General features: G+C 42.6%; 1 protein-coding gene across 1 annotated transcript in view; it reads right to left on the bottom strand.

Moving 5' to 3' along the window:
• LOC116971571 (neuronal acetylcholine receptor subunit alpha-7-like) overlaps positions 1–12408 on the bottom strand; it is a 193506-nt gene that overhangs the window by 20156 nt on the left and 160942 nt on the right. The window lies entirely within an intron of this gene.

Here is a 12408-nt window from a genome sequence, read left to right as displayed (position 1 = left end):
ATTCCTTTTAGGCCTAAATATTTTTTGATATTAATATCAAGTATTAGTAAAGAAAATTGTGAAAAATGTGAAATAAAATCCTGGGATAAGATATTCATTGGAAGGAGCAACAACAAGGCAGTGGTGAATAAAATCTGTGAATAAATACCAGCGTTATTTATTTAAGAGAGTTGAGCACAACTGCTGTTGCACAAATTCAGAGCCAAATAAATTCATTCTGCATTTTAAATTCTGGGATTGCTACATTCTGTTAGCAGCAGAAAAAAATACTGACATTTTCAGACCAAATTTTGCAGGAAATATGGGTTAATTATTCCGTTATAAAATGTAGAGATCTTGCTATAATATCTTTTAAATATATGTCTGAAGAAGGGGTGTGGGTCTTTTGCGGGTGTACTACAAACCCCCAAATAGTCAACGGCAATTATAAGAACAAATATGCCATGAGATTGCAGACAGCTGCAGGTCAAATAAGGATGTTGTGTAGTTGGGGATTTTAACTATCCCAATATTGACTGGGAAAAGCATAGTGTGAAAGGTTTGGATGGGGTGCAATTTCTTAAAAGTGTTCAGGAGAGCTTTCTCCAGAATTATGTAGAGGGCCCCAAATGTGAGAGGGCAACACTTAAACTAGTCAAAATCTAAATAAGGTTGGTGGGGGCGATGCAAGACGGCTGCTCTGCCAGCAGCTTGTTCGTCATTTTTTTTTTGTTTTTGTGTCCAAATGTGTGTTTTAATGTCACTTGGTGTGTCTTGTGTGGGGGGTGGTGAGGGACGGTAAGGGGAGAACTGCTTTTGGTCGCCTCCTCCACGGAGAGGTGACTTTTCCATGTCGCCTCTCTCGCAGCCTAACACCATCGATAGGTGCGGCCTTTCCCGGAGTCGGGCCCGGAGTGTCAGCAGCGGGCGCAGCGGGGACTTTTCATCGGGGAGCGGGCGAGCCCTTGCCGGGGTCGCCAGAAGGGAGTGCTCCGATCGCTGGCCCGCGGACTGTTACAGCCTGAAACCGCCGTCTGCGGAGCTTCTAGCCGCGAGTGCGGCATCCGGAGCCTGGGACCCCTTGCTAGGGATCGCTGGAGAAGAGCTCAGACCACTGGCCCGCGGCTGATAACATCCTGAAGCTGCAGTCTCCGGTAGGGAAATGCTGATTCGGGACTTAACGTCCCGACGAGAAGGCCTGTACATCTGACCCCCGCAGCGGCGACTGCGGAGGTTTATGGCCCCGACCCAGGGGGAGCAATGGAGGAGGACTGACTGTACTTTGTGCCTTCCACCACAGTGAAGAATGCTGTGGTGGATGTTTGTGTTAAATTTGTATTGTGTATTGTGTGTTCCTTTTCGATTGTACCGACGCTGGCAAATTTCATTTCACGGCACTTTATTGTTGTATGTTATGAATAAAACTGATTGATTGATTGATTGATTGATTGATTGATTGATTGATTGATTGATTGATTGATTGATTGATTGATTGATTGATTGATTGATTGATTGATTGATTGATTGATTGAGTCTTGGGAAATTGAGAAGGGCAAGTGAATGAAGTGTTTGTGGAGAAGCCTATTGGGACCTGACCACTGTTTGATGGGGTTTAAGATCATTATAGATAGGGGCAGGGAGAACCCACGTGTTAAAATGCTAAATTGGGGTAAGGCCAAGTTTGAGGGAATGAGAGAAGGTCTCGCTCAAGTTGATTGGAGCAGGTTGTTTGAGGAGAAAGGAACATCAGCCAAGTGGAACATGTTGGTCGCCGTGGGCACGTTGGGCCGAATGCCGTGTTTTATGCTCTATAACTCCATGACTATGACACACAAATACCAGAAACCTGCCACTTGGAGCAGTTTATCATCACTGAGCAGAGAGGTATCATTCATGAGCTGATTGCTGCTATCAATAGGGATGAGCAGCAGCAGAATCTGCTATGCCTCATCTGGAAAGGTTACTCATGAAACCCATTGAATTAATATTCCAGCAGCTAAATCTTGGGAAAGGACTCCCCAGTGTTTATAGCTTACTCTCTGGACTTTGGATGGTGAATAGAAAGTGCAATGGGTTTTTGAAGGTGACCAGTCAGATCCCCCAATGTGAATATATCAACAAAGAATTTTCTTTAAATAGTATGAATTGTGCAATGTATTGTAATGTGCTCCTAGTTGTACTAAGATAGTTAGTTCCATGTTGGTTGTATGTTCCGCCATCCAGTTACAATTTAACTCAGAAAATGGGAATACTGCAAATGGCATTGTACTGAGGTGTCTGTTTGTTGCTGGTTCGTCATCTGGATTGTGCACAGTTGTGTCTGGTCTAATTTCATAATGTGTACAGGTTCACAGGAAAATCATCACCAGTGAAACATTGAGCAAATTAAATTGATACTTGTAATGTTGGAATAAATAATTGATCTGATTTCAAGGTTAATAGATTTGAAAAAGAAAATCCTGAAGGCAAGAGGTTGTTGAAACAGGGTTTTTCCTGAAACAAAAACAGAACGCTGGAAGAATTCATGGGTCAGATAGCATTTGTGAAAATAATAGGTGTGAGTTGATGCTTCAGATTGCAACCCTGTGCAGGACTCTTCCCACACGCACTCACCTTTCCACCTAGTTTATTCCTTCCTTTATTCATCCCACCCATCTCCTCCTCCCACCTGATTATATCACCCTACCATCTCATCCCCATCTGGCTTTACCTGTCACCTACCAGTCTCCGTCCCAACACTCCCCCTCTCCATTAGGCTCTTACCCACTCCCTTTCATATGGATATTTACTGGGAATCTCCCTCAGTCCTGATGAATATTCAACACCTTGACTTGAATGTTTTGCCTGCACTGGTGCTGCTTGACCCACTGAGTTCTTAGAGTTTTCTGTTTCTGAAAATAGTACTGCTTTGACTTTTTAACAGACTTTACATCGTATCCCTATGTTCCGATCTTCAGATCTGTGTAAAGTACAAATGTGTTAGCTAAAATGTTTAAAACAGTAGCTGCAACAGAAACATTAGCTTTCTTCAATGTCAGAGATAAGTGCCCTCACTTCATCACTGACAGTAACATTTAGGCCTCTGTAATTATTTTGAAGAAGATAGTAGGAACCAAAGAGACGCTGATAAGAATGAAAGAGAATAAAAAGATTTCAAATGGAATTGAATGCCTGTGAATGCCATTATCTCCTGCATTGAAGCAAGTACTTATTATGGGATTTGCGATGAAGGGTTTACAGTCCATTAAAAGTAATTCTTCTAATCTATAAAGTTGTAAAATAAAGCTGATGGAATTCTAGGTTTTATTACAACAGTTATAGAATCTAAATCTAATTGCAATGGTAATCCCACAATTGCAGGGTGTTCCTAGTGCTTTGCAACCAAATAAGCATTTCAAGGCAAGAAGTTTAACTGGAAAAACAGATGAACTGGGCATAGATTTTTGCAGAGAACTTGAATGTTGTAGCCATAAATGCCATCTGCCATCCTCAACCCCTTTTCTACCTGTGTGCTAATTTTCAGGGATCTATATATTGGTACCCCAAGGTCATTTGGTTCAACCACACCTCCCAAGGCCCTGCCATTCACTATGGATACTACTTTGGTTTAACTTCCCAAAATACATTACTTGGTACTTGTTAATTTACATCTGCTATTCCCTTGCCCATTTTCCTATTGATCTAGATCTTGTTGTAATCTTAGACAACCTTTCTCACTGTCCACTGAACACCAAATTTTCACTGTCCACTGTCCACTATACACCATCCACAAAGTTACTAATCATACCACCTGCATTCTCATCCAACTCATTAATATACATGTCAAATAATAACGAGCTCAAAACCATGAAGTGCACTGCCCTTGTCAAATCTCTTGGTCACTGCTTCATAAGCTTCAGTACTGTCCAATTGACCTCTTCTCATCGTGGACATTGGACTTTGTATCAGGAACTGATGTGTTACAATGCTGAGAACTATATTTTGATCTCTGCATCTTCTCTTTTGATCTACATATTATACTTAAGTTTGATTTGATCGTGTTTATGTATATTATATCTGATTTGTATGGATAGCATGTAAAACAAAGCTTTTCGCTGTACCTCACTACAGATGACTAATAAACCTAAACCTACAAAAAACTCAGTCAAATTTATGATATGATTTCCCACGCACAAAGCCATACTGAACCTTAATTGTCCTTGCCTTTTCTAATGCAAATAAACTTGCCACCAAGAATCCCTTCCTGTAGTTCCCTGCTTCCCTTCTTAAATAAAGGCACAATATCCACAACCTTACTAATCATGTCACCTACACTTTCATTCAAATCAATTATATTTATGACAAATTATCCAGAATCAATCCACATGGCACAGCACTGGTCACAAGCCTCCAATCTGAAAAACCAGCCTCCACCACAGATGACGTATTCATTTAAGACTATGCTCAGTTCTTGTTGTTATATGCATAGATCACCACACTGATCCTCAAGGAGACCTACTCTCTCCCTAGCTGTCCTTTTGTTCTGAATATACTTATTGAATCTCTTAGGATACCACTTTCCCTTGGTCTGCCAAGGATATCTCATGCCTCTTTGTGCCTTCCTAATTTCTTGAATGTCTTGAATATGCTTGTCTTGAACACTGTCCCTTTACCTGCACATAAGCTCATCTAATCAATTCTTGCAAATTTTCCTCTGATGCCTTCGAGAAAGAACATTAGGGATGTTAAAAGCTAAAAGCACTTATTATTACAATATTATTCTTCCCTCCCCTCCTGTGATGGCATTGGGGGCCTTTAGCATGAAAATGGTCCCCCGCTACTAATTTCAAAATTCTACCCTCATGACCTTTCCGGACATTCTCCCCGGGATATCCTCTCTAAGTACTGCCATGATGCTCTCTCTCGTCAAGAGTGTAACTTACCCCTACTCTCTTACCTCCACCTCTGTCACGCCAGTAAAACCGATACCCCAGAACATTGAGTAGCAAGTCCTGCCCATCCAATAGCAGTTATACTTCACTTTCACTAGGAAGAGGAGAGCTCTTCAGCGCGTCATCCACAGAGCGCAGAGGATTATTGGGACACAACTACCAGCCTTGGAGGGCATCTACCACACACGGTGCCTCAGGATGACCGTCAGCATCCATAAAGATTCCTCACACCCTTGTAATGGACTGTTCGAACTACTTCCCTCCGGCAGACGTTACAAGGCCTTCTACGCCCGAACCTCCAGACTCAGAAACAGCTTTATTCCCAGAGCTATAGCGGCTCTGAACCAGTCCTGCTGAGTGCCCCCCACCCCCCTGGACTGTCTCCCTCGGATGGTCACGTCGCACAGCTTATTTATTTATTTTCTTTTTCTTTTATATCGGTTGGAAGCTGCACACTAAATCTCGTTGCACTGACGTGCAATGACAATAAAAGATATTATTATTATTATAAAACAATAATAACGAGATGACCATAGTGCAACTTGAGCAGTATCCATCGGTTCAGCACTGTTGATAATTCCTCTGCATTTCTTCATAGAATCATGGTACCTTTTAGGTCTACTGGAAATGGTAGATGAGACTTTGGCTTAACATCTCAATGAAAAGCCATCGCAATGGGGCAGCACGGTGGCACAGTGGTAGTGTTGCTGCCTTACAGTGCTTGCAGCGCCGGAGACCCGGGTTCGATCCCGACTATGGGTGCTGGTTATATGGAGTTTATACGTTCTCCCCGTGACCGCGTGGGTTTTCTCCGAGATCTTTGGTTTCCTCCCACACTCCAAAGATGTAAAGGTTTGTAGGTTAATTGGCTTGGTATAAGTGTAAATTGTCCCTAGTGCATGAAGGATGGTGTTAATGTGTGGGGATCGCTGGTCGGTGTGGACTCGGTGGGCCGAAGCACCTGTTTAAACTAAACTAAACTAAATCTCTAAACTAAACAACAGATAATGCAGCACTCATTAGTTTTTACCATGAATTTAAGCTTTGAAGTGGGGAATGGACCCACATATTTCAGTCGCAGAGACCAGAGCTGACACTGAGGGTGATTAAAACAAAGGAGTTGACTTTGGAAGTTGTTATGTCAGCATAGTGGAGTTTATTCTAAGGATGTGACGACAGTGCTCGAAGCAATATTTAACAGTACAAGTACACTAAAATAGATTATCTGATCACTTCATTGAGTGCGTCATGAAGGGATCTCTGATCATTAACATGAAGTTGACTGTCAGAAGATTTATGAGACCTCTGGTTTAAGCAGTCAATATTGTAATGGAGCTTAATGATTTTATCAAGTCTCACCTCATTTGTTGTGTCTCTAAAGTTACATCAGCAGATTAAGAAATTAATTAACGTTTCAACCTCCACTTCATTAAATTTAAGAGCATAGGAATGTTCCCATGACAAGTCACGCGTATTCAACACACAATGAATGTCACCCAACATATGTTTTGGGCAACGACCTCCTGTTAGAAAACATGCAGCGAGATCTGGAATCTAACGTGTAGTTAGCTGAAAGTGGGTCAGGTGGACAGGATGGTGAAGAAGGTGTGTGGCACATTTGTCTTCAATGGGATGGGAATTGAATATTAAAGTTGGGACATCATGCTACAGCTACACAAGTCATTGGTGAGATCACACTTGTCGTACCGTGTGCAGTTCTGGTTGCCCAGCTGTAGGAAGAATGACATTAATTTGGAAAGGATTTGGAAGAATTAATCAGAATATTACCTCGACACAGGCTTGAATTATAGAGAGAGGTTGGATATGCTGGGGCGCAGGAGGTTCAGGGGTGACCATATTGAGGTGTAGAAAATCCTGAGGGGCATAGATAAAGTGAATGCCCCTAGATTTCTTCACATGGTAGAGGATGCAAAAATTAGGAGACATGGGCTTAAGTTCAGAGGGGAGAGACTTAAGAGGGAACTCAGGGCCAACTTTATCACTAGGACAACAGCCCGTATTTGTAATGAGTACCAGACAAAGCTATAGATCGGATACAATTATCATTTACACAAGACATTTGGACAGATATATGGACAGGCAGGGTTTGGAAGAATATGGGCCAAATGCAAATGATATGACTTGCCCAGAATGCCAGCTTAGTCGGCATGGACCAGTGGGCCGAAAGGCCTATTTCTTTGTTGTATAACGCCATGACTATGCATCCTGCATGATCAATCATGATTTGCATATTTAACATCCTTGCAACATTCCATTGTGGATCGCGTGGAGGAAATAGGTTGCGGGTCAGTCGGCAGATCTTTGAAGATCTGGACAACTGTGTACAATTGTGTAGAATGCAAGAGTGCTGAAGTAACTCATTGGGTCAGGCAGAATCCCTAAAGGACATGGATATGTGTGAAAAGAGGCATGTGAGGATAGGTGAACAGGACTCCGAGGGTTGAGTTGGGGCAATCTTGCCGAGGGGGAATAAGGAGAGGAATATTAGGTGGGGTGAAGTAGGAAAAGGGCAAACTCATGGCGGGGGAGGGGGGGGGGGGGGTTGTTGGGGTCACAGTCAAAGTATGGGTACTCAAGGACGAACAATAGTAGGGGTAACCTTTTATGCAATCTTTAAACACTGAAAGATAAACCTCCTGCAGTGAGTTTCTAGTGCTGGACTACAGCAAATGTAGTTCAGCCTCTGGGTGAGTGACCCAGGTAGCCTGCAGGTCATTCATTTGTTGTAAGATAGCCAGAAGCACCACCCAGCCTTCTAATGCATGCCATATTATGGCACAGCTCACATCTGGACAACTGAGTACAATTGTATAGAACACAAGAGTGCTGGAGTAACTCATCGGGTCTGGCAGAGTCCCCAAAGGACATGGATAGGTGACATTATCAGTCAGGACCCTTCTTCAGACTGTATACTTGTGCGTTTGGAATACACAGCAGGAAAATCACAAACCTCGATAAATTATGTAATCATTCAACAAATGGTTTACAATAACATCTAACATAAGAACATTAATAATGGTTGTAGTAGGAGGTAATCCATGCCTTGAACCTGCTCTGCCATTCACTAGAATCATTGCTCATCCTTCCACCGCAAACATTTTCCTGTCTTATACCCATGTTCCTTGATTCATCCAATATCCAAAAATTTAGCAATCTCTGTTTTGAATGCGGTCATTAACCAGGCCTTCACTGCCTTCTGGGATGGCGGATTATGAAGATTCACCATCCTCTGCACAAAGAAATGTCTCCCCAGCTCAATCCTACACGAGTTGCCCCATATTTTCAGACTGAGCTCCATAACTGTGCTTCTCAGCCCTCCCTTTATCCACCCTCATTGAAGCCACTGAGAATTTTGTGCATCTCTGTGAGGTCACCTCTCATTCTTCTAATCTCAAGAGGACACTTGCCTAACATATGTGTGAGTTGTGAAATATAGACACATTTCTTGGTAACATTTTTTTGTCACATCTTTTCTGTGGAAGAATGGTTAGAACATTCTGCCAACTGACAGTGGGCATTGTTGTTCATCGATTTTCACTTCTGCGCCTCACTTTATTCCAGAAAGATCATCCTTGAGAAGGAGCTATTGTGCCTCAGGTTCTTTTGCACAATAAAATACCGCATACAATCAAGCAGCCTTTGATAACTGCAGGTGTTCAGGATGAGGACCTCTGGGACCCTGCCAATGATCATGAACTATTGACTGATGTCAACTATTTGGCACAATAATAAATCAAAGTTACTGACTCCACTGTAGCAAACAGAAAAGAATACAAATGCAGACAAGAGCTTTGCAGATTACACACAAGGTGCAACAGTTTAGCAATGAATTTTACTTTAGAATTCAGGTAAGAACAGTGGTAATAAACAGACCACAGCACCGATCCTCGAAGAATATCAGCGTAGATATTCACAAAGCCCCAATCTGCTGTTTTGCACGTCATTATATTTATCATAACTGTATCAACACTGTCTTTGTGAGCCACAAAGCAGATAGCATATGTGCAATAGTGATAACGTATCATTTTATTACTGTGTATATACTATCCATTACTATAGGACCCTTGGTGTATATGACAACAAAATAATTCAAATCCAAATCTACAAAAACCTTCACAGAGATGTACAATTTGGGAACAAGTCCTATTTGTCCACAGCATCCATGCCAACCTTGAACTACCGATGTCCAAATGCATATCCAATTTTATTCTTCGTACATCCCCTCAGCTCATCCACCCCATCCCTCCAGGTATAACACTTACTCACACGTGAGGGGCAATTTACATTGGCCAAATAACCTACCAACCTTTCCCACTTTCCCACTTCAGATAAATTCCTGATGCTAAAACATCAATTATTTTTCCTGCAACAGATGCTGTTCTGACCTGCCACATGTTTCTGGCATTTCCTGTTTATATTTCCATAATCTGCAGATTTAAAAAAAATATCATTTTATTAACCTATTTACATTTAAATTGTGTTTGCAATCCTAACCCTCTGCCGGTGAACCACAATGTTGACATGAGGAATTTCTCAGGAGGGGAAAGAGGAAGCAAAACAAATCAGGAGGTGAATAATACCAACCTTAATTTGCCTCAGTGGAGAGCACTTGAGAGCCTAATGATCTGTCAGATCCCAACAATTTACAGCCAGAACATAGAACATAGAACAGCACAGGAATAGGCCCTTCGACCCATAATGTCCGTGCTGAACATGTTGCTAAGTTAAAATCATCTTCTCTGCCTGAAAACAATCCATATCCCTCCATTCCCTGTCTGTCATGTGGCCATCCAAAAGCCCTCAAAATGCCACTATCGTATCTGCCTCCACCACCACCCCAAGCAGCATGGTCAAAGCACGTGCAGTCTTTGCGTGAAAAGCTTTCCCTGCACTGTTCCTTGGACCTGCCCCTTAAAGCTATGCCCACAAATGCAGGAACGCAGGACTAAGGTTTATGAGGCATCTTGTTTGGCATGGGCAAGTTTGGTCGAACGGCCTCCTTCCATGCTGTATGGCTCCATGACTCTATTTCCACCCAGGGCAAAAGTTCTGACTGTCTACCCTATCTATACCTCTAATCATTTTATATACTCCAATCAAGTCTCCCCTCAGCCCCCAATGCTCCAGAGAAAGCGATCCAAGTTTGTCCACCCTCTCCTTTTAGCTAATTCACTCTAATCCAGGCAACAATCTGGCGAATCTCTTCTGCACTCTCTCCAAACCCCACACATCCATCATGTAATGGGACAACTAGAATACTCCATGATACTGCACAAAATATTCCAAATGTGGCCTAACCAAAGTTGCAACCTTACTTTTATACTCAATGCCCTGACTGATGAAGGCAAGGTTACCATGTGCTTTATATACCATTCTATGAACTGCCATTTGTCCGCCCATTTCTCCAGCTGATCTATATCCCGCTGTATACTTTGACAGCCTTGCTCACTCTTTGCAACTCCTCCAATTTAAGTGTCATCTGCAAACTTACCAACCAACCCATCTACATTTAAGTACGTTGTTTATATATCACAAACAAAACAGTTTGCAACCCAGATCCCTGCAGAATTTCACTGGTCATAGATCTCTGTGAGTATAGTACCCTTCCACCACAACTATCTGTTGTCTTTGAATAAGCCAGTTCTGAATCTAAATATCCAAATTCAAACAAGTCACCAAGGATCCCAGATATCTCATCTTCTGGATCAGCTACTGTGAAGGATTTTGTCACTTGTCTCTACAAAAATCCATGTTGACAACATCCAATGCCCGACACTTATCATTCACCTTCATCATCCCCTCAAATAACTCAGTCAAGTTTGTAAGACATGATCTGCCATGGACAAAGCCTAATTGGTCCATTATATTAATTGGCTGGACTAGGATGCTGTTGTTGGGGAGTGCAAGAAGGCTGACAATTGATTAACACCAACATTCTTTCATGTCAGTAAAATCCTAATGAAACTTTTATGTGGATTAGATTGGAGAAACCTTGAGGAAAGAAAGAGTTCTCCTTCTCCATTCTTTCACGGGATGTGTCTATCACTGTCAAGGCCACCATTAATGATCCTTTCGCAAACATCAATGAATTGAATCTCAAAGGCCATTCCAGAGGAGAAATGCAAGTGAAATGGATTGTTGTGGGGCTACACTTGCATACAAGCCAGACTGGAACCTTCCCTAATGAATGTCAGTGAGTCCGATGGATATTTATGTCAGCTCCAGTACTAGTTCCTTTGAATTATATCTAACTCTAATGAGGTGGTGACACAGTGGCATAGCAGTAGAGTGCCAGAGATCCAGGCTGGATCCTGACTATGGGCGCTTGTCTATTCGGAGTTTGTACATTCTCCCCGTAACTAGCATGTGTTTTCTCAGGGTGCTCCAGTTTCCTCCCACAACCCAAAGACATAGGTTAATTGGCATGGTATAAAATGTTTAAAAAAAATGTCCCTAGTGTGTGTAGGGTAGTGTTAATGTGCGGGGATCACTGGTTAGTGCGGACTCGGTGGGCCGAAGGGCTTGATACCGAGCTGCATCAGAACTAAACTGAAAATTAAGGAACTAAGCTGTAAACTAAACTAAATGGAAACCTCTTTTGAACTTGCATTTCTATGTCACTACATCACTATGTCACTTTGTTAGGATTCACATTAATGGCTATTACTTCCCTATGTGGGGATAGTTTAAGCTTTGCTACATTTAAAGCATTACTACATGTGATAAACAGAACCACTTCCTCTAGTACAGAACATCGAATCAGAGAAGTTGGGAGCAGGAGTAGGCCATTCAGCCTTTGAGACTGCTCCCCCATTAGATATGATCATGGATGATCATCCAAATTAATTTCCCTTTGCTTGTTTTAGCCCAATAGCTTTTAACCCCTTTAGCATTAAGAACATTTCCTAGTTCCTTCTCAAACATTTGGCTTTAATTGCTTACTATGGTAAAGAGTTCCATAGTTCATCGTGTTTAAGAAGGAACTGCAGATGCTGGAAAATCGGTAGACTTCTACATCGGTGAGACCAAGTGTAGGTTTGGCGATCGCTTTGCCCAACACCTCCGCTCGGTTCGCAATAACAAATCTGATCTCCCGGTGGCTCAGCACTTCAACTCCCCCTCCCATTCCGAATCCGACCTTTCTGTCCTAGGCCTCCTCCATGGCCAGAGTGAGGCCCACCATGAATTTTAGGAGCAGCACCTCATATTTCGCTTGGGCACTACACCACAGCGGTATGAACACTGACTTCTCCAATTTCAGGTAGTCCCTGCTTTCTCCTCCCCTTCCCAGCTCTCCCGCAGCCCACTGTCTCCGCCTCTTCCTTTCTTCTTCCCGCCCCTCCACCCCCCCACCCTCACATCAGTCTGAAGAAGGGTCTCGACCCGAGACGTCGCCTATTTCCTTCGCTCCATAGATGCTGCCCCACCCGCTGAGTTTCTCCAGCATTTTTGTCTATCATAGTTCATCATCGTCAGG

This window comes from Amblyraja radiata, chromosome 3, assembly GCF_010909765.2.
Source record: "Amblyraja radiata isolate CabotCenter1 chromosome 3, sAmbRad1.1.pri, whole genome shotgun sequence".
Classification (NCBI taxonomy): domain Eukaryota; kingdom Metazoa; phylum Chordata; class Chondrichthyes; order Rajiformes; family Rajidae; genus Amblyraja; species Amblyraja radiata.
The sequence above is the reverse complement of the archived record's forward strand: the minus strand, read 5'-3'. Positions and strand labels throughout refer to the sequence as shown.